The sequence below is a fragment of the Triticum aestivum genome, chromosome 4D, assembly GCF_018294505.1.
Source record: "Triticum aestivum cultivar Chinese Spring chromosome 4D, IWGSC CS RefSeq v2.1, whole genome shotgun sequence".
Lineage (NCBI taxonomy): Eukaryota > Viridiplantae > Streptophyta > Magnoliopsida > Poales > Poaceae > Triticum > Triticum aestivum.
In genome coordinates this window covers 86,228,562-86,255,969 of record NC_057805.1, presented here as the reverse complement: position 1 = coordinate 86,255,969, position 27,408 = coordinate 86,228,562, and the positions used below count along the sequence as shown (strand labels likewise).

Sequence of the window (27,408 nt, the reverse complement as noted above, 5' to 3'; positions counted from 1 at the left end):
TTTACGTAAGTATTCCCATATTTTTCATTAAATTTGTGTTTGTTCTTCTTATATTTATGTTCACTATGAAGTTGTTCGCGTATTCTATATTATATATACCTACATATGTAGTCCTTTTTTGCAGGTACCTAAATATATGGAAAACGCTAGGGTGCGGCAGACGCGTCCACGCACGCAGCGCTCCAGCCTTTTGGTTCGTGTCACGTAAGGACAGTGGACCCACCCACGTGCGGATCAAATCTCGTGACTTATCCCTTTCTCCTTCGTTCTCCTCCGCCCCTTTCTTCCACCTCCGGCCGTCGCGGCTCTGCTCCTCCACAACCTCCTCATGCAGCTCGCGCAGGTGTCGCCGAAGGGCACGAGGCGGAGCTCGCCGCAGTCGGTCTCCATCCCAGGCGCCAGCTCCTCGCAGTGAAGGAAATATGCCCTAGAGGCAATAATAAAGTTGTTATTTATATTTCCTTATATCATGATAAATGTTTATTATTCATGCTAGAATTGTATTAACCGGAAACTTAGTACATGTGTGAATACATAGACAAACAGAGTGTCCCTAGTATGCCTCTACTTGACTAGCTTGTTAATCAAAGATGGTTAAGTTTCCTAACCATAGACATGTGCTGTCGTTTGATGAACGGGATCACATCATTAGAGAATGATGTGATGGAAAAGACCCATCCGTTAGCTTAGCATAATGATCGTTAAGTTTTATTGCTATTGCTTTCTTCATGACTTATACATATTCCTCTAACTATGAGATTATGCAACTCCCGAATACCGGAGGAACACCTTGTGTGCTATCAAACGTCACAACGTAACTGGGTGATTATAAAGATGCTCTACAGGTGTCTCCGAAGGTGTTTGTTGGGTTGGCATAGATCGAGATTAGGATTTGTCACTCCAAGTATCGGAGAGGTATCTCTGGGCCCTCTTGGTAATGCACATCACTATAAGCCTTGCAAGCAATGTGACTAATGAGTTAGTTGCGGGATGATGCATTACGGAACGAGTAAAGAGACTTGCCGGTAACGAGATTGAACTAGGTATGATGATACCGACGATCGATTCTCGGGCAAGTAACATACTGATGACAAAGGGAACAATGTATGTTGTTATGCGGTTTGACCGATAAAGATCTTTGTAGAATATGTAGGAGCCAATATGAGCATCTTGGTTCCGCTATTGGTTATTGACCGGAGATGTGTCTCGGTTATGTCTACATAGTTCTCGAACCCGTAGGGTCCGCACGCTTAATTTTCGATGACGATTTGTATTATGAGTGTCGGTGTGGAACGACACCTATGGGATCACAAGAATCCCTACTACGGTTGCCGGGGCGCGGGGTTGCAAAAAGAGCAGGGCTAGTAGACAACACAAGGATCGTTTACCCAGGTTCGGGTTGCGAGGATGCGTAAAACCCTAGTCCTGCTTTGGTGGGTGTATTTCAGAGAGTTCTTGAGCTCTCGAACTAGCTGTGGTCAGTGCGTGGTTCGAAAGAGCCGCATCCTTCTCCAGTATGCCATGGGCCTCCTTTTATAGTCGAAAGGGGCTGCCACAGTGGCACACAGGAGGTGGAAAGGCGTACAGTGCCCTGAGCTTATCGCTCGTATTACAGGACAAGACGCATTTAATGCGTAGCTTAGGTGTCCTCTCGCTTTATCGGGGACAGGGGCGAGGCCTGTCCCGTCCGTCGCCGCTCCCCATCGCTTCGACACGCGCCCTGGCCAGCGATGCGTGTGGTGCCATGTAGGCAGGCAGGCAGCTGAGGTGGCGCGATGGTGGAGCCTTCACGAAGATTTGCATGCCGCCACGCAGGCGCTTGATGAGTTGGCCTGGGAGCTGCATGTTGCCACGCAGGTGCCCGCCCAGCTGGTTGGGCTGGCAGCTGCATGGGAACGGCGGTGGAAGCTTGGTTGGCGCGGGCCTGGCGGTGGTCCCGCTGGCGTCCTTGGTGAGGGCCTTGCCGGGTGGCCCAGCAAGGGTCTTGCCGTGTGGCCCGGCAAGTGTCTTGCCGTGGCGCGCTGTCGTCCCCGACAAGGACCTTGTCGGGGGTCTGGTGGCTTTCCTCGGCAAGGATCTTGTCGAGGGTCGTCGTCTTGTAATCCTCATCTGATCTTGAATATGTCTTCATAAAGATCTGCATGCCACCACGGAGGTGCCTCCCGAGCCCCGGCCCCACGTGGATGATGGTGTTGGGGATCGTGGGCTCAAGGGTGGCTCGCTCTGTTGGTGTGGGGCGAGCTGTCCCGGCAAGGATCTTGCCGGGGCCACTAAGGTTGCCCCGGCAAGGGTCTTGCCGGGGGAACCTGCTTCGTCCCTCTGCTCTTTGTGGTCTTGGCCTTGGGGTTGCTCTGATTATCTTGGGCTTCGGTCTTACCTTGGCTCACCTCCCCTGTTCTGCTTAGCGTGACCGTAGGCGCGGCTCCGATTGCCCGTGCACAGGTAGAGGGGTACAAAAACGCACCCCTCTTTTTGTACACCGACAGGAGCCCCCGGGCCTGGGCCACACATAAGCACGACACGTTGTTGGGTCAGGCCCAAAACGGTGCGCGGGCAGGCGGGGCGGTTTTTACCACGGTAAAACTTTTCACGCGCTGCGCTTCCCACAACCCGCGCGCGCGGCGCGGCGTGGAGGGGCGTGCATGACGTGGGCGGCATGCGTGGGGCGGTTTCCGCACGCATGCGTCACATCGCAGTAAAGAGGCGGCTCGCGCCTTCCCCGTAAAAAGAGGGAGGCGTGGAGGCGCGACTCTTTTACTGAATGGGGTCGGGCCGCGGTCTTCAAGGCATCCACTCCCCACGATCACGGGGTGGGGAGATGTCGCTTCACCCGTCCCCTCAGTTCTGCGCGTCCGCCACGCGTCCTTCATGCGCCTGGGGTGGCAAGTGGTGGAGGCGGGAAACCGGGCCGTCGCGGGTTGGGGCAGCGGGTCGGTCCTGATTCCCTGCGCCTCCGATGGCTGGATTGGCCGAGCGGGGCGGCCGAGCCCTGACCCCGCCCCTTTATAAAGAGGGGGAAGAGGGGATGGCGTCCCGCATTCTCCTGTCATCTATCTCTTCTTGCTTCTGCTTCTTCCTTCCACTCGCCATGGAGAAAAGAAACCCGGGTCCCTCGACGGTGGCCGCGAGGGTCGCCGCTCGACAGCGCGCCCCTCCTTCTCCTGAGCCCATGGTGGTGGAACCGGCCGCGAGGGGAAGGGGGAGGGGGCGAGGCCGGGGCAGAGGTCGTAGTGCTCGGGGAAGAGGAGGACGGGGCGGCGCGCCGGCTTCGCCCCCGCCAATGGTACCTTTCCCGATGGAAGGCCATGTTGGAGACCAGCCCCGCGAGTTCTTCATCAGGCTGCGCCGGCCTCCGCGTCGTCGTCTCCGTCTTCCTGCCCCGTTCGCTCGGGAGATGGAGCGTGACCGGCCCCAATCCCTCATATTGCACATGAGGGGTTGTGGGAATGGGGGCACGCGGGTTGACGTCGACTTCCCGGTTCTTCGGGTCATGTACCTCCGCCGTGGGTGGAAGCCGTTCGCTCGCATCCACAGCCTGACGGCGGGGCTCGTCCTCTACTTCAAATTAATGGAGGACGGCCTGCTCTCCGTCAAGGTCTTCGGAGAGTTCGGAACTCGCCTGAAGTGATGCGTGGAGAGCTCCTCTGATGGAGATTCCGACGATGGAAGCTCTTCCTCGAGCGAAAGTGATGAGGAGGACAGCGGGGCAGATGACGGGGACGAGTCCGACTAGGCGTCGGACGCCCTGCGCCTGGGCGGGTGCGGCAGCAGCAACATCTGCACCTGGCCGCTCCTCCGGCAGAGGCTTGCCGGGGGTGGGGCCAGCTCCTTGAAATTCTCGGGGCCGTCTCCTTGGTCGGCTGGCGTCGGGAGGCTGCGGAAGAGGAAGAGGGCGGGCGGCAAGGCCGTCAACTCGGAGTACGCGGGCACCGACGCCTTCATCGCGTATTGCCGGTCCTGCCGCCTCGTCTTCCAGCTCCTTTCCCGGCACCGTCATCACCGGCCCACCCATGGGCGGCCACCGAGGTGTTCTCTTGGTGCTTTCTGCTGCTCGTAGCTCGCCTAGGCGCCCCTTTTGCCCTTTCGCCTCCTTGACCTGCCTCCTGAGGAGAGGGACAAGAAAGGGATTACGGGCATCTTATCTCTTTTTTAGTTTGTAAGCCTGCGGGCCTTTATTAAATTTAAAACTTGTAATCCCCTTGCTCATGTTTTTCATCTCGCACGAACCATACCTGTATGGGATGTTTTTAATGAAAAAGGGATGCTTGCCGGGTTTTTCGTTCGTGGGTAAATCCCGCGACAAGGAGCGAATCCTTGTTATTGTTTAAGATAAACGTTTTTTGCCCAGCAACAGGCCTTGCCGTCCCCCCACTCCACTCGACCGTTCTCGCGCTCTTGGCGGAGGCAGGGATGAGGTGGGCTTTAGGCTCCTCATTCTACCTCCTTGCCGCCGCGGCTACAACCAAATCCGGACCCAGGAAATAATCCTTAGGTATAGGAAAAAGGGGAGCACGGCAGCCTAGAGATAAAAAACGAGGTTTCACATACCCCAGTCCGGTTCCGAAATGCATGACAGAGGATAAAAGACTTATCTGGATCTGCAGCCCCCGGCAATCTCATCTTGTCGCGGTTGGATCCTTGTGCTTGCAGCCCCCGGCAACTCTGGTTTTCCGGGGTCGGGGCGTCGGTATGTTTCCTTCTTTCAAAGTAGCTCATCAGAAGTGCTCATGTGCCCTGCGAACCAAAGGAGGACAGAAAAGGAACAGATAGACGCGCACTCGACCTCTAGGCTAGGGGTTAGTCGCCGCTAAGCACTATCAACCCTAACCAAGGAAGAGACTCGACCTAGCATGCATGCTATAACTTAGGGCGCCACCGCTTCATTTATTTATGCTCAGGGTCTGTGCCTGGCTTTGTACAAAGGGTCACATGCCTTGCCGGCAAAGCTTATACAAAAGGTGGCTTGCCGGGAGGCCCGGCAAGCCGCGCCTTATGGGTAAAACTTGCGAAGATGCTCGATGTTCCAGGAGTTGCTCACTGGGACGGCATCTTCGGTCTCCAGGCAGACTGCGCCGGGCCTGGTGACTCGTATTACCCGATAAGGGCCTTCCCACTTCGGCGTCAACTTGTTGGTATTCTTGGCCGACTGAACGCGCCGAAGAACAAGGTCGCCTTCCTCAAAGCTTCGGGCATGAACCTTGCGGCTATGGTAGCAGCGCAAGGCTTGCTGGTAGCGCGCTGCTCTCACAGCCGCCCGAAAACGATCTTCCTCAAGGAGCGTCACGTCATCTTGGCGCAACTGCTCTTGCTCAAGCTCATCATAAGCGAGCACTCGAGGTGACCCGTATATGAGTTCCGTGGGGAGAACTGCTTCTGCCCCGTAGACCAGGGCAAAAGGTGTCTGGCTGGTGGCTCGATTTGGCGTCGTCCTGATCGACCAAAGAACCGCCGGCAATTCATCAATCCAGCGCCTTCCGCTCTTGCGCAGCTTGTCAAAAGTCTTTGTCCTAGGCCTTGCAACACTTCAGCATTTGCCCTCTCCACTTGGCCGTTGCTCCGTGGGTGTGCCACGGAAGCAAAACAGACCTTGCTGCCGAGGTCTTGAATGTATTGCATGAAGGTATGGCTCGTGAACTGCGTGCCGTTGTCGGTGATGACTCTGTTTGGCACACCAAAACGGCAGACCAGTTCCTTGAAAAACTTGACAGCTGACTGAGCAGTCACCTTTCTCACTGCTTCCACCTCCGGCCACTTTGTGAACTTGTCGATCGCAACGTACAAGTACTCAATGCCCCCGACATCGCAGGGGAAAGGGCCCAGTATATCGAGCCCCCAGACCGAGAATGGCCAGGAGAGAGGGATTGTTTGAAGGGCTTGAGCTGGTTGATGAAGCTTCTTTGAATGGAACTGACACGCTTCACACTTGGTTACTAGTGCCGTTGCATCCTGGAGGGCGGTGGGCCAGAAGAAACCTTGCCGGAACGCCTTCCCGGCAAGGGCCCTCGACCCTATGTGGGAGCCACATATGCCTCCGTGTATCTCCGCCAACAGCTCCAGTCCTTCCTCCCGCGGGATGCACTTCAATTTCACACCGTTTGGCCTTCTCCTGTACAGGACGTCATCGACGAACTGGTACAGGGCGGACCGACGGGCTACTTTTTCCGCTTCTTCCTGCTCCTCAGGAAGCTCCCCTGTTTGGAGGAAATGGACGGTATGCTGCGCCCATGCCGGAGCCTGGGGCTCGACGGCAAGGACCAAAGGCATTTCTTCCGCCATGGGAGCGGCTGTCTCTACGGCCAGGGCTTGACGCCCTGCCGGAACCAGTTGCTCTTGGGCAGGTTCAGCATCCATGGCAGCACCCTTGCCGGCGGCCCCAGGGGGCTCGGTAGGAAAGTACTTGCCGGGACCTGACTTCCTCCGCTTGTTCTGCCCCGTTGATGGCTCGACGGATGGTTGAGTTAGCCGGAGCAAAAAGGTACCTGGTTCCACAGGTAGCTTGAATGCAGCACGCTTTGACAGGTAATCGGCGATGTCGTTCTCCACTCGGGGGATGTGCTCCGCTTGGATACCGTCAAAGCGTTCCTCCAGCTTCCTCACCTCATCTACGTAAGCTTCCATCAATGGGCTCTGATAATCCTTGTTGACCTGTCTGACAACGAGCTGCGAGTCACCCCTGACGATGAGCTTCTTAACCCCGAGGTCTGCCGCGATCCTGAGACCGGCAAGCAATCCCTCGTACTCAGCAGTGTTGTTGGTGGACATCTCCCTGGGGAAGTGCATCTGGATCACGTACTTGAGGTGCTCTCCGGTGGGTGCGACGAGCAGCACACCGGCGCCGGCGCCTTGCAGCGAGAAAGCCCCATCAAAGTACATGATCCAGTCGCGGTCTGCTTCCTTGCCGGGGAGAGTGGTCTCCTGGATTTCTTCGTCAGGCGTCGAGGTCCATTCTGCAATGAACTCCGCCAAGACTCTGCTCTGAATTGTCGAGGTACTTTCAAACCTTAAACCAAAGCTTGACAACTCCAAGGCCCATTCCACAATCCTTCCAGTCGCATCCGGGTTGTGCAGTATCCGTTGCAATGGGAGGCGGGTGACGACAGTGATCTCGTGGGCTTGGAAGTAATGACGCAGCTTCCTCGAGGCCATAAGGAGGCCGAAGAGCAATTTCTGCACACCGGAGTACCTCGATCTAGCTCCCTGCAAGAGGGAGCTGACAAAGTAAACCGGGTGTTGCATCATCTTCTTCCTCTGCACCACCTCACTCGACTGCGCGGGCACTGCCTTGGTGGCATCAGACTCTGCCGGGGGCCGCGCCTTGCTGGCACCAGGCCCTGCCGGGGGAATCTTTGGCTTGCCATCCGCTGGTTCTGCTGCCGCCACTGCCTCCTCGTCGACCTCCCTCTGTGCCACCAGTGCGGCGCTGACCACTCGATTCGTCGCCGCCAGATATAGCAGCAACGACTCTTGTGGTTTAGGCGCAACCAGTATTGGCGTGGAGGAAAGGTATTTCTTCAGATCCTGCAATGCTGCCTCGGCTTCTGGGGTCCACTCCATTGGGCCTGCCTTTTTCAAGATCTTGAAGAAGGGAAGGGCGCGCTCGGCAGACTTGGAGATGAATCGGCTCATGGCGGCAACGCAGCCGGTGAGCCGACGCACATCCTTGATCCGCTTGGGCGCCTCAATCTGCTCAATAGCCTTGATCTTGTCTGGGTTTGCCTCGATCCCGCGCTGCGACACAAAGAACCCGAGAAGCTTGCCGGATGGAACGCCGAAGACACACTTCTCAGGGTTCAGCTTGAGGTTGATCTTGCGCAGGTTGGCAAATGTCTCTTCCAGATCTTGCACAAGAGTTGGCCCGTCCTTGGTTTTGACCACTATGTCATCCATGTATGCCTCCATATTTCTATGGAGCTGAGGTTCAAAACCAATTTGGACTGCTCTTGCGAACGTTGAGCCGGCACTCTTCAACCCGAAAGGCATCCGTAAAAAGCAATACGTACCACATGGGGTGATGAATGTTGTCTTCTCTTCATCCTCTCTTGTCATGAAGATCTGGTGGTAGCCTGAGTAGGCGTCGAGGAATGATAACAGATCACACCCGGCTGTGGAGTCAACAATCTGGTCGATGCGCGGCAACGGGAAGGGGTCCTTAGGACAAGCCTTATTAATATCTGTGTAATCAATACACAGCCTCCACTTCCCATTCGCCTTGCGCACCACTACCGGATTGGCCAACCACGTCGGGTGGAGCACTCCTCTCACCAAACCTGCCGCTTCCAACTTCCTGATCTCCTCTGTGATGAACTCCTGCCTTTCCAGAGCCTGCTTTCTGACCTTCTGCTTGACGGGCCGCGCGTGGGGGCAGACAGCTAGGTGGTGCTCAATCACCTCCCTGGGAACACCGGGGATGTCGGACGCTTGCCATGCAAACACGTCGACATTTGCCCGCAGGAAGGTGACGAGCGCGCCTTCCTATTTGCTGTCGAGGGTGGAGCCTATGGTGAAGGCCCCTCCCGTGCCATCCTCCCCGACGGGCACCTTCTTGGTCTGCGGCGGCTCGGCTCTGGATCTCTTGCTCTTGTCGGTAGAGCTCTCTGGCACGTCCTCAACGGTAGCACAACACTCCGAGGAGGTGCGCTTGCCGGAGTGGGTGCGAGAGGTCTTGCCGGGCTCCTTCTTCCCTCCCGGGCCTTCAGCGGCAGGAGCAGGTGCCTTGACGGCAGCTGCTGCAACTGCTTCCCGGTAGAGTTGGTCGGCGCAGATCAGCGCGTCCTTCTTGTCGGAGGGGACGGAGATGATGGTCAACGGCCCGGGCATCTTTAGCATGTTGTAGGCGTAGTGTGACGCCGCCATGAACTTGGCTAGTGCCGGGCGGCCGAGGATCCCGTTGTAGGGCAAGGGGATCTCGGCCACGTCGAAGACGATCCTCTCCGTCCTGTAGTTCAACTCTCCTCCAAATGTCACGGGCAGTGTGACCTTTCCCTTCGGCTGGCTCCTCCCCGGATTGACCCCTTGAAACGTGCCCGTTTCCTCGAGGTCTCCATCAGGGATTTGCAACCTTTTGATCACGACAGGCGAGATCAGGTTCAGGCCGGCCCCGCCGTCAACCAACATCTTGTTCACCCTGAGGTTGCGTATCGTTGGTGAGACCAACAATGGCAAACACCCGACCGCGGTAGTGCGGTCAGGGTGGTCCTCGGCGTCAAAGATGAGGGGCGTGCTGGACCACTTCAGCGGCTTCTGAGCGTCGAACGACGGCTCTGCTGCTGTAATCTCACGCGCCCACTGCTTGAGCTGGCGGTGAGAGGTATGCAGCGAGGCGCCGCCATCGACGCACATGGCCTCCGTAGCCTTCTGGAACCCTTGCTCACCAGACTCGTCGTCCTCGTCGTGATCATCGTCTTCTTGTTTCTTGTCGCGGCCCCGGGCGGGCCTCTCTTGCTGGTTGTCCTTGCCGGGGCGGCCTCCTTGGCCGCCACGCTTCTTGCCGGATCCCTCAGCACCGTCCTGGTCCTTCTCCTTGTCCCGCCTCTCGTACTCAGCCTTTTGCTTCTCAGCAAGCAGCTCGACTTGTCGGCAGTTCTGGAGGTCGTGGCCCTTGGTGCGGTGGATCTTGCAGTATTGCTTGCCGGAGCTTCCTGGCTTGTCGGTAGCCGCCAAGGCCCGGCAGGCGGCGCACCCGGCAATCTCCTTGCCGGGGGCGTCTGCCTTGACCTTCTTGCCGGCACCGGTATCGTCAGATCCCTCAACGGCAAGCACGGCCTTGCCTTTGCGTTTCCTGTTGCGACGCCGGCCCTTCTTCGTCGGGGTGGCGGCATCTTCATCGGTAGAGTCGGTTTCCGTGTCGGCGTCTTCGCCGGGGTACTTCCTTCCCTCTTCAGCCCGGGCGCACCTATCGGCCAGAGCGTAGAGCTCGGCCACATCCTTAACCTTGGTCATCGCCAGCTCCTCGCGCATCTTGCGATTGCGCACGTTCTGGTGGAACGCGCTAATCACAGCGGCGGGATGAACGTCGGGGATGTTGTACTGCACCCGGCTGAATCTCTGGATGTACTTGCGCAGGGTCTCCCCTTCCTTCTGGGGAATGATATGCAGATCACTGGCCTGGCCATGAGCTTGGTGGCCTCCTGTGAAGGCGCCAGCGAACTCATGGCACAGATCTGACCAAGAAGAAATGGAATCCACCGGCAAGTGCATCAACCAAGACATCACATTGGGCTTGAGCGCCAACGGGAAATAGTTGGCAAGCACCTTGTCGTCGCGAGCCCCAGTAGCCTGCATCGCGATGGTGTAGATGCTGAGGAACTCGGACGGATGGGTCTTGCCAGTGTACTTCTCGCCGACGTCGGGCTTGAACGTGCGGTGGGACGGCCACTGGAACTGCCGCAGCTCACGGGTAAAGCCGGGCAGCCCACCTCGTAAGGTAGGCCGCCGGGGCCCCCCGGTGCCGGGTGGTCCATAGCGCGTCCCGCCCGCTTGTCCGACTGGCGGCGCATTTCGCGCCGGAGCTCGACGGTGCTTCGAGCGTCTTCGTGAGCTCGCTCCCGAAGGACCTGGCGCTGGTCGCGGAGGGTCCGCGGGTCGGACGACGCTATGGAGATGTTATCACAAACGTCGTCGCGACGGGCCGACGCCCGCGGCGGCTGGCGAGGAGGAGGAGAGTGCACCGTGGCTGCAGCTACCCCGGTCCTCCCAGCGCCAGCATGTGGTGGCTCGGTGGAGCGCCGATCCGAGGGCCCTGCCGGTCGCGGATCGTCTTTGTTTGCGACGGCGACGAGGCTCCGGATGGTGGCCCTCCACTCTTCGAGCTTCTCCGCAGCAGGAGGGAAGTCGAGGAGCAGCTGTGCGCGCGCCAAAGCTTCCGCTGGCGTTGGCGGCGGCGACAGCTGCGTGGATCGCGGCGCGCTTCGACTTCTAACTACGTTAGAAGGAGCTCCGTTACGACCCAGCGGCTGCGAGCCATTTCCGCCAGCGCTTCGGCGAGCGTGCTGGACCCCTTCATCTTGTGGGTGACGCACAGCGCTCTTCCCACGGCGGTGCCCAGGGTCACCAACGTGGTGACGCTGCTCGGCGTGCACACCATGGGAAGAGCGCGCGGTGGTCGCCGGTGTGAGCGTTTTGGAGGTCGCTGCGCCGCCCGGAGGTGGCACAGCGACACCCCTGGAGGGCCTCGCGCCGCCTGTGGGGGGCCCGGCTCCATCTTTGGATCTGGCGGCGTGCGGCCGGTTGTCTGGCGCGCGAACGACGCCGCTCACCAGGCTCTGACTGCCTGGGCGATGCTGGTGCTCGCGGACCGCGGCCCGGGTCCTGTCCGCGACCGGTCCACTGCTCGTCCGCACCGGCACGGGCCATTCGGCTCCCAACGAGCCGATCGCCGTGGCCGTCTTCTTCTTAGGAGCCATGGCGACGAAGAACTACTAGGCTAACTACTAGACCAGATTCTCACAATTGCGCCCCCTACCTGGCGCGCCAAAGATGTCGATGTGGAACGACACCTATGGGATCACAAGAATCCCTACTACGGTTGCCGAGGCGCGGGGTTGCAAGAAGAGCAGGGCTAGTAGACAGCACAAGGATCGTTTACCCAGGTTCGGGCTGCGAGGATGCGTAAAACCCTAGTCCTGCTTTGGTGGGTGTATTTCAGGGAGTTCTTGAGCTCTCGAACTAGCTGTGGTGAGTGCGTGGTTCGAAAGAGCCGAATCCTTCTCTAGTATGCCATGGGCCTCCTTTTATAATCGAAAGGGGCTGCCACAGTGGCACACAGGAGGTGGAAAGGCGTACAGTGCCCTGAGCTTATCGCTCGTATTACAGGACAAGACGCATTTAATGCGTAGCTTAGGTGTCCTCTCGCTTTATCGGGGACGGGGGCGAGGCCTGTCCCGTCCGTCGCTGCTCCCCATCGCTTCGACACGCGCCCTGGCCAGCGATGCGTGCGGTGCCATGTAGGCAGGCAGGCAGCTGAGGTGGCGCGGTGGTGGAGCCTTCACGAAGATCTGCATGCCGCCATGCAGGCGCTTGATGAGTTGGCCTGGGAGCTGCATGTTGCCACGTAGGTGCCCGCCCAGCTGGTTGGGCTGGCAGCTGCATGGGAACGGCGGTGGAAGCTTGGTTGGCGCGGGCCTGGCGGTGGTCCCGCTGGCGTCCTTGGTGAGGGCCTTGCCAGGTGGCCCGGCAAGGGTCTTGCCGTGGCGCGCTGTCATCCCCGGCAAGGACCTTGCCGGGGGTCTGGTGGCTTTCCCCGGCAAGGATCTTGCCGAGGGTCTTCGTCTTCTAATCCTCATCTGATCTTGAATATGTCTTCACAAAGATCTGCATGCCACCACGGAGGTGCCTCCCGAGCCCCGGCCCCACGTGGATGATGGTGTTGGGGATCGTGGGCTCAAGGGTGGCTCGCTCTGTTGGTGTGGGGCGAGCTGTCCCGGCAAGGATCTTGCCGGGGCCGCTGAGGTTGCCCCGGCAATGGTCTTACCGGGGGAACCTGCTTCGTCCCTCTGCTCTTTGTGGTCTTGGCCTTGGCGTTGCTCTGATTATCTTGGGCTTCGGTCTTACCTTGGCTCACCTCCCCTGTTCTGCTTAGCGTGACCGTAGGCGCGGCTCCGACTGCCCGTGCACAGGTAGAGGGGTACAAAAACGCACCCCTCTTTTTGTACACCGACAATGAGTTATGTGTTTTGGTGACTTAAGTTTGTTAGGAGTCCCGGATGAGATCACGGACATGACGAGGAGTCTCAAAATGGTCGAGAGGTAAAGATTCATATATAGGACGATGGTATTTGGACACCGGAAGTGTTCCGGGTGATACCGGGTCACCGGAAGTGGTTTCGGGCAACCCCCGGCAAAGATATGGGTTTAATGGGCCAAGTAATGGAACACACTAGCTCACAAGGGGCTGGTGCGCCCCCTATAGTGCCAGCCACGTGGAGAGAAAGGGAAAGGAGAGGAGGAAAAGGAAAGTATGAAGTAGGGCTCCTACTTCCTTCCCCTCCCCCTCCTTCCTTTCCCCCTTGTCCAAATATGGTAAGGGGGGGCGAATTGGACTAGGGGCCCAAGTAGGATTCCTCCTACTTGGGCGCGCCCTAGGCTGCCTCCCTCCCTCTCCCTCCTTTATATACGTGGGGAGGGCACCCCTAGAACACACATCAATTGTTCCTAGCCGTGTGCGGTGCCCCCCTCCACAGTTTGCTCCTCCCGGCATATTGTCGTAGTGCTTAGGAGAAGCCCTGCGCGGATCACATTATCAACACCGTCACTACGTCGTCGTGCTGATAGAATTCTCCCTCGGCCTCAACTGGATCAAGAGCTCGAGGGACGTCATCGTGCTGAACGTGTGCTGAACACGGAGGTGCCGTACGTTCGGTGCTTGGATCGGTTGGATCGTGAAGACGTTCAACTACATCAACCGCGTTACTAAACGCTTCCGCTTTCGGTCTACGAGGGTACGTGGACACACTCTTCCCCTCTCGTTGCTATGCATCTCCTAGATAGATCTTGCGTGATCGTAGGAATTTTTTTGAAATTGCATCCTACGTTCCCCAACACGCAGGCCTCGGCCACGGTCGTGAGCGGGTGCTCCATCCCCTGCCGCGCGGCCACACGGCCGCCGCTGTCACACATCTGCTCGGAGCTCGCCGGTGATCCTAGTAGCTGCGTAGCGACCACGATGGCGCCTTGCACGCCGGTTTTTTGGTACGAGCGAGTGTTGTTTTGGGGAGTGCACGGCGATGCTGCGGTCCTGGCACCCATGGCCACCGTTTGCCAGGGCGTCATATCTCAGCGAACCTGCGGGCGAGGCATTGCAGGACCTGCCGTAGACCCCCGTGTGCTACAACTGCTAAAAAAACTTCAAACTCTAGATGAAAAGCTTCAACCGGATATACAGAAAGCTGCAAGCGTTTAGTGCTATCGAGGAAAGCTACCACCGTCTATAGAAAATGCTACAACCTTTGACGAAAAAAGTTTCAACCCAACGATAGAGGAAGCTTTCACCCAGGCACTGCTCAAAACAGAAAAAGTTTCAATTGTTTACAGAAAAGATTCTATCGAGGGAAAAATCTTCAACCTTTGAGAGAGAAAGCTATAACCAGACTCTGCAGAATCAGAGAAGTTGCAACCGTTTGACAGAGAAAGCTATGAATCGTATGTGCGTTCAATCGTTTACAGAAAATATTATATCGTAGAGGGAAAAAGCTTCAACCTTTGAGAGAGAAAACTACAACCAGACTCTGCAGAATTAGAGAAGTTGCAACCGTTCGACAGAGAAAGCTTTGAATCATATGTGCGAAAAAAAGTTTCAATCGTTTACAGAAAAGCTTCTACCATAGAGGGAAAAAGCTTCAACCTTTGAGAGAGAAAACTACAACCAGACTCTACAGAATCAGAGAAGTTGCAACTGTTCGATAGAGAAAGCTTTGAATCGTATGTGCGAAAAAAGTTTCAATCATTTACAGAAAAGCTTCTACCATAGAGGGAAAAAGCTTCAACCTTTGAGAGAGAAAGCTACAACCAGACTCTGCAGAATCAGAGAAGTTGCAACCATCGGGGCGCTGTGTCCGGTGAACCGTAGCCACCAGAGTAGGGCCATCGTGCACTGGAATTGCGACCGGTGGCACCGGAGCTACAAGGTTGCAACCATGGGCGCACACTGCTGCATCCACGGAGGTGAGAAACGCATGAAGGCAACATAGGTGAGGGCGGCGACCGGCGGTGAGGAGGCGAGGCGAGGCGGTTGGCACGTGCGGGGGCGTCCGCGCGTGCGAGGCGGGCCTCTCGCTTTTCCGCGTGGAAGGTTGAAGATGGGAGGTTGGGGACGAAGGGATCTGACGGCTCGGGGGGCCAGATCTGATGGCTGGGGCTTGACCGGCCCAACGGTTAGGCTGGCGCGCCGGCGCAGATCGTTGCCCTAAATATATAGTTCATTCCCATTATCTTTGTTATCTTAATACATGCACACATGCCATCTCATCAAAGACCCATCACAACATGCATGAAATCCATTATTAGTTAATCTCATGCACGCATACCACCTTATCAAAGGTCCACTCAATATGCATGGGAATTTGTTTCCATTTTATTATGCCACTTATATTCAAAATATTGTTTGACTACACAATAATCAAATACCCCTCCGCAAAGTAAGTAGTGATCTGAATGCTCTTATATTAATTTATAAAGGGAGTACAATATGATTTATTCATTTGTAGTTTCAATAGATATTATTAATCCAACTACGCATTTTTCACAAAATCAATCATCAAAAATATATTTTAATAGATTCTCGCAGCAACACGCAGGGTATTCTCCAGTGTTATATAAGTCTTTCAAAGCGGATTTTTAGCGCACACCGGCTTTATCATACGGTATCTGGGCCAACGGTGCACGCTTTGAGATGAACTAAATTAGTGGGCTACTGGCTTTTCTAACAGCGCATGTTCCTTATACTTTTGAGTGCTTGTATGATACGGAACCAGACACCCAAACCCTATCAGCGCCTTAAGTGCTAGTTACAGGTGTTTTAGCAGATTATCAAATCACATCTTTCTTTCCTCCACGAGAAGAAAGAAAGGCGATCTCGCCTCCGGCGGCTCCCCTACGGTGACGATCTCGATCGTCAGTGCTGAGGGGGGTTGTCGGATCCACACGTGTGAATTGTTTTAGGCATTAGTTTCTTCGGGTTTTGGGTTGTTCATCATCTTGGCTTCGGCGGTGGCGATGGCGGCGCCGACTGATAAATCTTCATATCCTTCCCAACGAGACGATCCGCTTTTGGGGTTGATTTGGAAACCAGTCTATTCAAGCAAGGATGATGCGGCGGCGGCACCCTCTTGGTGGAACTGTGCCATCGGGCTCCACCGTTGCGATGGCATTTGCTCCAGCGCCGACGCGGAGCTTGGGAGGTAGTCCAAGAGTGGATGCAGATTGTGGTATGCATCGGCTGCATCTGAAAGTTGGTGGATCGTGTGATGGGTTCGTGGCAGGCGGGTATGGTTTCCTCCTCCAACGTCTTAGTTGGGCGGGGGTGCCAGATCTGGAATTCGATAGCGTATCCGGGGTGTTGCCCCAGTCTGATTCGTTCAACGGCAGTGGCTTCGCCTTTATTGGTGAGCCACCTTAGAGAGGTGCGCAAAGCTGCATATCAGCGATGGAGCCGCGTCGAGCTCGGGTGTGGAGGTGATCCGTCATTTTCTCCTTTGGTGGCTGCTATGGTCGTGCGAGAGGCAGGTGACGGACGTTGGTGTCAAGCTCAAAGGATTATTCAGTCTTGTTTGTAATTTTACTTCTTGGGCGGTGTTCTTGTGTACAAAGGCTAGTGTTCTGCTGTCTTTTCAGTTTTGTCAGGTCGATATGTACTTGATTTGTACTACGATCCTTATGATATAAATGAGACACGTATTACCAGCAAACAAGATAGTTATAGGTGTTTTAACAAACCAGCGCACCCCCTCCCTCCATCTTGGGCTCCGCCCATTAAACACATTTTTTCTCATTTGCAACGTATGTCGCGCGCACCAGGTTCCTGTTCAACCTGTCCACCTAGTTTATTTCTCACCGATTTTAGGAACCTTCTAGGAGGTTCCATTGATTTTTTTGAGCGATTTCCACCTTTTTCTTTAAAAGAGACCTGGAGGATTAGAGTATCACCAAAGAACTAGCTATGGACAGGGGCGTGTGAAAACTTGCTATCCATGTGCCAGAGCATGAGTTGGTTGCGAAATTTTATGGGTTTCACCTCTAGCCTACCCCAACTTGTTTGAGACTAAAGACTTTGTTGTTGTTGTTGTTGTTGGTGGTGGTGGTGGTGGTGGTGTTGATTTCCACCTTTTCTTAGGACAAATTTTGTACGTTTTTCTCCTTTTATTTTGGAATTTTATGAAACTTTTTCTCAAAATCATGAACTTTTTTAAATTCATGAATTTTTTTAAATTCGTAAACATATCAAAAATCAGAATTGTTTATCTTTTTTTATTTTTTCCTCCTTTTTCAAATGGTGAACTTTGCGCGAATTCATGATCTTTTTTGAACTTATGAACTCCTTTTCAATTTTCTGTGAACTTTTTAAATTTTTATTAATTATGAACATTTTCAAAACCTACATTTTTTTCAGATACATGATAATTTCCAAATATGTGAATTTTTTCAAATTTTGACATTTTTAGAAATTAGTAAACATTTTTAAAATATGTGAACTTTTATGTTTAAAATTCTTAATTTTTTTTATCATATTTTTTGCTTTTTCTCTTGCTTTTTTGGACCGGTCTTCTTTTTTTTTCTTTTTCTTTATTTCTTTATTCTTTATACTTTATTATTTTCATTTTCCTTTTTATTTTTATTTTTTATATGTCAAACGCAAGAACTGTTTTCAAATTGTATTAAACTTTTTTTAAATCGAAGAACTCCTTTTCAAAATAAAGTTTATTAAAGTTCACGATCTTTTTCCAAAATTGATTAAGTTTTTTGTGTTGTTTTGTACCACACTGATTGCTCCTGCGTGGGCCAGCCCAGTCGAAGACTGGCCTGTGCGTAGCCCCGGCAGTCTGCACCAGAATGCGGCAGATAGGAGGTCCCATATCTCGCGCTCAGTGAGAGGGGGGAGCCCACGCTGAACGGGAGACCAAGATGGCCCGGCCCAGAAGCATGAACACCACAACCTCTTTTTTACGTTTTCTCTTTTCGTTTTTATTTTTCTACTTTTGTTTATACTTTAAAATATTCTAAATATATATATATATTTAAAAACACTCTACAGTAACATTTAAAAATGTTTGACAACTATTTGAAAAATATTGGTAAAGCATTTGAAAAATGTTGAACATGTATTTGAAAAATGTTAAACAAGTATTGGAAAAATGCTAATCAAGCATTCGGGAAATGTTGAACAAGTATTTGAAAAATGTTAATCTAGTATTTGATTTTTTTGAAAAGTATTTGAAAAAGTTTAATCAAGTATTCGGGAAATAGTTAACGTGTATAGGAAAGTTGTTGATCATGTATTGAAGAAATGATGAATTATTTTATCATCTATAAAAAATGTTAATCAAGAATTTGAAAAAAAAATGTTGAACAAGTATTTGAAAAATGTTATTCAAGCATTTTGGTAATGTTAAATGTGTATACAAAATATGTTAACCATTTAGTAAAAAATAATGATTTTTTTATCATGTATATAAAAATATTAATCAAGCATTTGGAAAATGTTAAAAGTATATAGGAATAATGTGGACCATGTATTCGAAAATTCTGTATCATTTTATTTGAAAACTGTTAGCCAAGCATTTGAAAACCTTTAAAATTGTTTATAGGAAAATGTTGACCTAGTACTCGGAAAAAATATTAATCTTGTATTTGGAAAATATTAATCAATTATTTGAAAAATGTTAAAAATGTGTACTCAAAAAAATGTTGAGCATGTATTAAGAAAATGTTATGTATTGGAAAAATGTTGACATATACATGAAATGTAGAATGAAAACGAAAAGAAACAAAGTATACCAAAAAGAAACAAAAAAAGCCAAGAAAAAGACAAATAAAAAACCCCAAAAGAATGAAAAAACAAAGAAAACCAACAGAAACCAAGAAAGAAATAAATGAAAACCGAATAAAGTAAAGCAAAAAATCTGTGAAAACTGAGAAAATAAAAATGGTCCGGCTTATTTGCTACAGTTTATGAGCAAAGCTTCAGCGAGATGGAAGAAAGGCTCGCGTAATGCGAGATATAAAGCATGTCAGGTTTGATGCCAAAAATTGGCATGCCAACATTTGGCAAATGCTAAATATTGGCTAGTGTTGGTTGGTTACCATGTTTACTTGCCAACCTCATAAGAAGTTATCAATTTTTGGCAACTTTGATATTGTCAATTGTTCCCTTACCAAGTATTGGCAATGCCAAATGTTGGCATCAAACTAATTATCCTTTGTAGTTCTCACGGCGGAGAACACGCCAGTTAGGAGCTTGTTGCCCAAGCGCGTCCTTCCTCTTTCGTCGCTGGGCCGGCCCATGCGATGCAACACTCGCTCCCACGTACTACTTATTTGGAAAAACATGCATCTAAAAAACAAATCTGAAAAAACAGCGTGCTAGGTTCCCAACAAGAGTCAGTGATTCTTTTTGAAATGCTTCTGAATTTAAAAAAGTTAGTGAGATTCAAGAAGTGTTCATGAATTGAACGAAATGTTCATGTACTTGGAAAAAACAATGTGAACTCCAAAACTGTTCGCAAATTTAAAAAACTTCTCTGAATTCGAAAATTGTTAAGGAATTTGGAAAATATCCATGAGTTTGAAAAAATTCATGAATTCAAAAAAAATTTGTTAATGAATTCAAAAAAGGTCCCGAATTTGAAAAAGTTTGTGAACCTAAAAAAATGTTTGCAAAGATGAAAACATGTTCCCAAATTCAAAAAAATGTTTATGAATTTGAAATATGTTCACGAGTTTAAAAAATGTCCATGATGAAAACAAATGTTCAGGAATTTGAAAAATAGTTTGTAAACATAAAATGTTAGCAAATTTGAAAAATATTTGCGAATTTGAGTATATCCATGGGTTCCAAAAATGTTCACAAATTTGGAAACAGTTCATGAACTTAAAATGTTTGCAAATTCTATAAATGGTTCTTGAATTTTAAAAATATTCATGAATTTGAAAACTTTGCTCAAAATCTAAAAATGGTCAAGGATTTGATAATGTTACCTTAATTTAGAAAAATCCTCTCGCCTACGCTCCTCCCCAAGAAAAGGCTTGGTTTCCTCTGTCTCCCACCGGCTTCGCCGCCGGTCCGCCTCGTCTCCGATGGCCTTAGGGCCATGGCAGACGGAAAATGGCAGCTAGAAATATCATATGGTCAAGTGGGAGAAGCAGCAGAATTGAATGCTCAGGATCCCGAGTACCAAGAGGAAGAAGGTCTCGAGGAAGGAGAAATAGCACCCTATCAGCATGAAGAAGTTGCCACACTCACTATGGAAGAAGAGACACCAACCCTTGAAGAGCAAGCTCTCGATAAAGGAAAGAAGGCAGTACCGTCCCTGGAGGAAGAAGAGCCACACTATGATTGTGCACTGTATGGAGGAGAAACATCACTATTCAAGAGATGTAAGAGGAAGCAAAGGGATCCGCAAGGTACTGAGACTGTGACCATCGACCCACAAGAGATGGAGTCCATGTTGAAGGAATGTGAATCAAAGAAGAAGAAGGTCAAACCTTCGAGACACATGAGTTTGGTTGAATGTTTCAGCTGCAATCTAGCTTCTTTAGGCAAAATACCTAAGAGGCGAGCCTCTCCTAGCATGCTCTCGCTCAGGTGGGTCCTAGTTTTGAAAATACATCCAATGGATCAAGGAGGATATTCGTCCAGGGGTCTCCTTCACCATAGGAAATGGGGAAGCAACCCAATTCTAGCTTGATCCATGGGTGGGTGGCGAGGCACTTAGGGTGGGTCTCTCTAGTATGTTTGCTGTGTGCGCTGATCCGATACTTATGGTTTCCACGGCCTCCCAAAATGGGCAGTGGAACATCTTGTTCCGTCGCACATTTGGACAGGAGGAAATTGTAGAGTGGGCTAGGTTGCAGGCAGGCCTCCCCACGGTATTGGCAAAATATCCAGACACCGTATTTTTGGAGTCTCTCACCTTCGGGTGAGTTCTATGTGAGCTCGACATATTATGCACCATGCAGTTCGCCCACTATTCCTTGACTTTCTACTCTGTGGAAGGCCCTATTGCCTTTAAAGATCAAGATTTTTGTGTGGCAACTATGGCGTGACCATCTACCCTTTGGGCCGAGGTGCTTAAGCGATATGGCCCGGGTAATGGCATATTCCCACTCTGTGATGTCCCGGAAACCAGGATCCACATCCAGTTCTTGTGCACGGCAGCGCGGGCCCTCTGGAGTTTCGTACGCGAGGCACTGGGGCCCGACTGGTGGGCCTTGGACTTTGCGTAGTTCCTTCAGACAAGAGCTACGCAGACCAGGTGAAATCGTCGCTTATTCTGGTTAATCTTTGTGGCGATGTCGTGGACATCATGATCGACACGTAATAAAATGGTGATTGAGCGGGTCTTTCCGCGAAAGGCCTCTGACTCGCTTTTAAAATTCCTTCCTTTCTTGCAACACTGCCACCCGCTTTCTAGGCAGCGTGACCACGACCGGCTTGGGCTCATGCTGGATGCGCTTCTGGCTATCGCGCGTCACTTATCCTCATCGGAGGGCTGCCTTGTCTGTTGCCACTCGGTGACTTTTGTTCGTATTACTTTTATGCTTTCTTTGGGCGTGATTGTGCTGTTGCCACATCCGTCTTATTTGCTATGACGCTTGTGATTTGGTTGTATGAATGATTGTTTTATTTATAAAGCGGAGCGAAAGCCTATTTCAAGAAGAACAACCTGCTTGATAGAAGTTGAATTGCTAACAACAAATGAGTGTAGCTCAGGAAATGCAACATTGCAGGGTTGTCCATTCCAAAGATCATACCCGAGCAAGATAGTGTGGCCCTTCCCAATCTGACAATGCATGCCTGTTTTAAAGTGGGGCAAATGATTATTTATGGATCAAGGACTTCTTTTCATTTCACTATAGGTCCCTAAGGGGCTAGGGCATGAGACTAGTCCTAGTGGGAATTAACTTAGACTAGCACATTCGTATCTTTATAGTGGATAGTATCATATGTGTGGTAACATAGATATCTTTATTTATTATTTTGTAGAGTCATTTTTCATTGAGAAGCACCAATTGTTCGCTTACCAAGTATTGTTACTCTATTTGTCTCTCTCCTCTTTATTTACTTGTCACATCATTTTTTTTTCTTATTTGGTAATGCATGTTACTTTCACTATGACGAGTGTGAGCTATGACGCTCATTTTGTGTAAATTGGTGTTTTTTGCACCAAGAAAGCTTGGGGTGTACTTGGACTTATATCGGTATCGGGAATAGGGTTGACAAGTTTATCCGCTTGGATCGAACTCATTACAACTGTTATGGTGATTGGCGATTTTACGGGCCGTCCACCCACTGCGATCAAACGGTGGAGAAACTAGAGTTACGAGGAGTTACAAGACTAAAAGTACAAATAGTGATGGGACCATTACAAAACTAGAGTGGGGCTAGTCATTTTCTAAAAGGGTAGTTCCGTCCAATTTTAGTCAAGGCCAAATCCTGTTCGCACCCTTGCTGTGTGGCCCGACACATCTGGGTCGCTCCTGGTTCTAATAAAGAATCTGGTGTCCATGTATTTTTTTCAAACATATTTTTTTGGTGTCAACTTTTTTTCATACACATTCTATATTTTTTGTATAAATAAGGAACATTTTTTATACACACATTTAACAATTTTTAAATACATGCTTAACACTTTTTAAAACATATTTTTTATGTCAACTTTTTTGCATATATATTGTACATTTTTTGTATATATCAGGAACATTTTTTTATACACGTTTAACATTTTTTAATTACATAATTAACATTTTTTTAAACATATTTTTTATGCCTACTTTTTTTGCAAAAACAATTAGCCCACAGCGAGCTAATTAAATCCAGTCGGCCCATAGTGGGCCGACAGGACCCAGTCAGCCCACAGTGGGCCGACAGGGGCCAGTCGGCCAGCTGTAGGCCGACTGGAGTCCAATCGGCCTGCTGTGGGCTGACTAGGCCCAGTCGGCCTGCAGCGGGCCGACGGTGTATTATTTTTGAAAAAAATTACCCAGCGTAATATTTATGAAAATTAATAAAAAATGTATTATTTAAAAAAATTAGCACCATTACAAAACTAGAATGGGGCTAGTCATTTTCTAAAAGGGTAGTTCCGTCCAATTTTAGTCAAGGCCAAATCCTGTTCGCACCCTTGTTGTGTGGCCCGACACATCTGGGTCGCTCCTGGTTCTAATAAAGAATCTGGGTCGCTCCTCCACTCTTCCCGTAGAAAACTTGTTCGAGCCCTATCTGTTCGAAGCAGCAGGGTAGGATAGGGCGGAGCCGCCGGTGACCCCGGCGTTGGCGGTGGCAGCGGCAGAGGGGTTCGGAGAGAATGGCCGCTGGGGCGAGGAGGCGGAGCCGATGACCCCAGCGGTGGCGGCGGCAGAGGGGGTCGGCGATGATGGCCGATGGGGCGAGGAGGCGGAGCCGATGACCCCGGCGGCAGCGGCAGAGGGGTCCTAGGGGCTCGAGGACCGACGTCTGATGCAGCCGTGGTTCCTTGCCGTCAAGAGCTAGATCGAGCGCACGACGGTGTAGCCGTCCAGAGGAAGAAGAAGAGCACCCTGCGCCGGTTCGGCCGTGGCGTCACGGAGGAGATGGAGAGAAAGGGCACTGGTGGCCCCGTGAAGGTCGAGGAGGTCGCCGCCTCGTCGTGCAGCGCGCGATGGTGGACCGATGGGCGTCCAAGAGGCACTTGACCTTGCCGGATCACACTGCTGCTGGCGTAATCCAGGCCGGATCTGTGGAGAGCCTGGCGCAGGCACGCAACACCGTCTACAGGTCCATATCTCTTACAGTCTTACTCTACCTTATTCCTTGTAAGTTCACGGCTTCCATTGCTCTTCAGTTCTGGTTAGTAGTTGGAAACTGTAAAAGTATCTAACGAAGCACATGAGCTTTCTATAGTGGCCATGCAACTAAATTCTGAATGTTGCTTCGTTATGCTTAATGGAGCAGGTGGGCAACCCCCTTTTGTCTAAGATTTTGCAAGTCTGTGATATCTGTATTATGTAAAACAGGTCATGACTGATTCTGCAGTTGCTGATTCGATTTTTTTGCTTCCAATGCTTTGTTAGATTGATAAGGGCAGGAGCTTCAATGACGAATCTACTATTCAACACACATCCCAACTCGACAGGCACTAGCCATGTCAACAGGCACTCAGGGGCATGCTCGCCTCGGCAATCATCAAGGTGGCAATAGGACACTTGAATTCTACCATTTCAGGTGAGATCAAGCTGCACAGGAATATGAGGAACGATCCGATCTGGAGAACATGAAGATGACGCTGGAGTCGGTGGATGCTGTGCTCCGCGATGCTGAGAGGGAGTCTATCAAGCATAAGTCCATGCTTCTGTGGCTGAAGCAACTTAAGGATGCCACGAACGACATCTCTCACGTGCTTGAAGATTTTGAAGAAGAAACCGACCTCAACATGGTATGCAAGATTCTGATTTGGTCACTATCAATCTTGATCTGAATGTTGTTGTTCAATAACATATGAATATTTTTAGATAATGAACTACATCTAAAACTTTTTTGTGTACTGAAGTAGATCTGAACCTCACTGTTGGAGTTGATCTTTGAGTCGATGTTAAGTAAAAGCTACTTATACTTGCCAAGACCAGCTTTTCATTCCTAAATGTCCCTGTTTTCTTATGTTTCACAAATAGTAAGCTATGTCCACAAATATCATGATTTGATTGAGGGGAAAGTGAAGTAATACTAGTCTGGTATCCCAAGTGTAATATCAGTTTATGCACTGTTTTTTGTCAAGCACCTGATTGAAACAAGACAGAAGGACCAAAATCATCTACACTTGCTCACTAAGTAGAAATTTGCTACTGCAACCCTTCTGGTTTAGGAAAGTGACAGTTTTCAGAAATTGTTTAGACGGAGGGAAGAACATACAACATATCCCTTTATTCTACACATTAGTGTCCGATGGAGCAGTTGTAGGACGTTGTTTTTTCTCTTCGATGTTCTTTTCCAGGTGAAATCCATGGCTGCTTCCTAAAACTTAAAATCTATAAGCCGATGTTTCAATTGCCAAAAGATGGTTGTTGTTCTGCGACTAGACTGACCATCCAGCTCTAAATTTTAGTGTAATCTCAAGATATTGCAATTGAACTCTTCTTAAGGTAATTCTTTGTTTTATCTGAACTCACTAAGATTATTTGCTTTTTCTTTGGTCTTTTGCGCATTTAAAATGCCAGAGAAAATTTTGCCAATCTCTTTAATTTTCACACAAAGCTAAGGTGTTCCCCATTTATAATTTAGAGACAAGAATTTTGTCAAAGCTTAGGCTTGCAATGGAGAAACCATCAATGGCAATTCCAAAGTTCTGTGCCTGATCTGTCAGTATCTTTCTAATCTCCCACCTCACGCGCTGAAATTAAAGGGGAAAGGAGCAAACAATGAGCACCCACAAGTAATATATTCTGCCAAATATATACAAGCATGCCTACACAATGCTAGTAATCATCGTTGTGTAGAATGGCGCCATACATTGTGGAGCAAGGCCAGAACTATGTCTCTTCATGTACATTTGCACAGATGAGCAATTATTGTCTTCTTGCCTTTTTCAGGTATTTTGGCAATGTTGGCTCTTGGGCTGCCCAATTGATCACTGAAGCTGGTGGCAAGGTGGTCTCCATCAAAGATGTCACAGGGGCTGTCAAGAACTCCAATGGCATCGACATAGCCAAGCTGATGAAGCACTCGGCAGAGAACCGCGGGATCAAGGGCTCCGACAAAAGGCGACGCCGCCGACCCGACCTCGCTGCTCACGGAAGAGTGCGACGTGCTCATCCCGGCAGCTCTGGGAGGAGTCATAAACAAGTAATCTTCTTCTTCCTCGTCCCAGCTCACTTCATCCTATCTTCTATCAGATTAATGCTCTAAAGCTCAGTTAGAGTATCCTCCTGGCTGTTATTTTTTTCTGTATCTGAAAACATTTTTGTTAATAAATAGTCCTTTCGATTTTCTTCTTCTCCTAGGGACAATGTTGATGCCCTCAAAGCAAAGTACATCATCAAGGCTGCTAACCACCCAACAAACCCCGAGGCCGAAGAGGCAAGAACACCAACATTTTGGCACAAAACTAAGCTGCATTTGTTGACACATTTCACACATTGACTGACAGTAGAGAAGTGTACATGTTCGCGCTGCAGATTCTGGCAAAGAAGGGCGTGCTGATCCTATCGGACATCCTGGCCAACTCCGGCGGAGTGATGGTGAGCTACTTCGAGTGGGTGCAGAACATTGAGGGGTCCATGTGGGACGAGGAGAAGGTGAATCGGGAGCTCAAGACGTACATGACCCGTGCCTCAAACATTTAGGCAGTGTATGGCGCTGTATAAAATGGACAGTAATTATGTATATAGTATATCTTCGAAAACCAGAATTGGCTCAATTTGGAACAATGCCTGCTTTATATGAATTTCTTGCCCGCTTTGCACGTATTGCTACAAGTGCATTACCATGCCTCAGTCATAATCATCCTTGACAAATATGGCAATGACCTTTAGTATGGAACAGAAGAAGCATGCACAACCTAGTTTGTCAAGGAGCAAGTTTAGCATATGTTTGTACATTGCTGATCTAGTTAGTAAGCAGAACTCTGTTATAGTAAAACTAGCTAGAGGATCACAACACCACACGTTGTCACAGCTTCACTTTTTGGAATGGTATGGTTGATGGCACCAGCCCCTCCTCAAGGTGGAGGTCACGGGTTTGCAGGGGCATACTGGAGATTTTCAGATTTATTTGTTTGAATGTATCTCTGCTCCATCGGTTCACAATTATAAGATGTTTCTAACTTATATTTGTGTCTGCTCCATCCGTTTATAAGATGTTTCTAACTTATTTGTGTCTGCTCCATCCGTTTATAAGATGTTTCGAACTTATATTTCTGTCTGCCCCATCCGTTTATAAGATGTTTCTAACTTCTATTTGTGAACAGGGGGGTACTAAATATGAGCTTCTATCTACAAACTTTTGTCCGCGATCTATTTGTGACGACTTCTCTCAAGGTAGGAGCCACTTTTGTATGTATACTTCTCTTGATTCGTTCTATGTTGTCAAGTTCTCATTCATTTGGTGATCTTCTGTAATATTTGTGTTCGTTGATCATGGCCAAGTAAATCAAATTGAATTTCCTGTTAAGGCCTGATGCTTACATTGAAACTGAACAAAATATATAGTGAAATAATCAAATGATAACAAAGCTTTGCACGATCCTCTGCACTTTTTATGCTAATCTGAATAGTCTCACTTGAATCTAATAAAAATGCATTATCTTGTCTAACAGCCACAAGTAAAAACTGATAATCTTATCTACAGCAATCTGGAGCTCCTTTATCTTCTCTTGTTGTGCAACATCCTTCTTATCATGTTCTTGCGCCTTCCCTTCCATCTCTTCTAACCACCCATCCTGAAATTGCATAGTTTTTTAAATCAAAAATTGCACTGTGGTATTGATGTAAGCATATCTGTTTCCTACTGCTGCCTTGTGTATGGATCATTCTGAACATTAAAGATGATACCTGAGCTACTCAAGGCAGATGACACTGCCAGATTATTGTTTTGAACTTTTCGAGTGAGAGTCAAAAGCTGAGTATCTAGAGTTCCATTCACTGCCTCTGTAGATTAATATCTACTCATTGTCAAATGACAGAAGAACACAAGGAACAAGATCATACATATAGAGAACCACATAATTT

General features: G+C 49.9%; 2 long non-coding RNA genes across 2 annotated transcripts; both read left to right on the top strand.

Moving 5' to 3' along the window:
- Positions 1 to 22,891: 22,891 nt before the first annotated feature.
- LOC123096386 (uncharacterized) lies at positions 22,892 to 25,759 on the top strand. Its single transcript, XR_006446581.1, has 4 exons — positions 22,892 to 23,464; positions 23,761 to 24,122; positions 25,273 to 25,525; positions 25,684 to 25,759. It is a non-coding gene; the product is annotated as an uncharacterized lncRNA (long non-coding RNA).
- Positions 25,760 to 25,859: 100 nt separating this feature from the next.
- On the top strand, positions 25,860 to 26,851 carry LOC123096387 (uncharacterized). The gene is made up of 2 exons (XR_006446582.1): positions 25,860 to 26,030; positions 26,649 to 26,851. It is a non-coding gene; the product is annotated as an uncharacterized lncRNA (long non-coding RNA).
- The last annotated feature ends 557 nt before the right edge of the window (positions 26,852 to 27,408 follow it).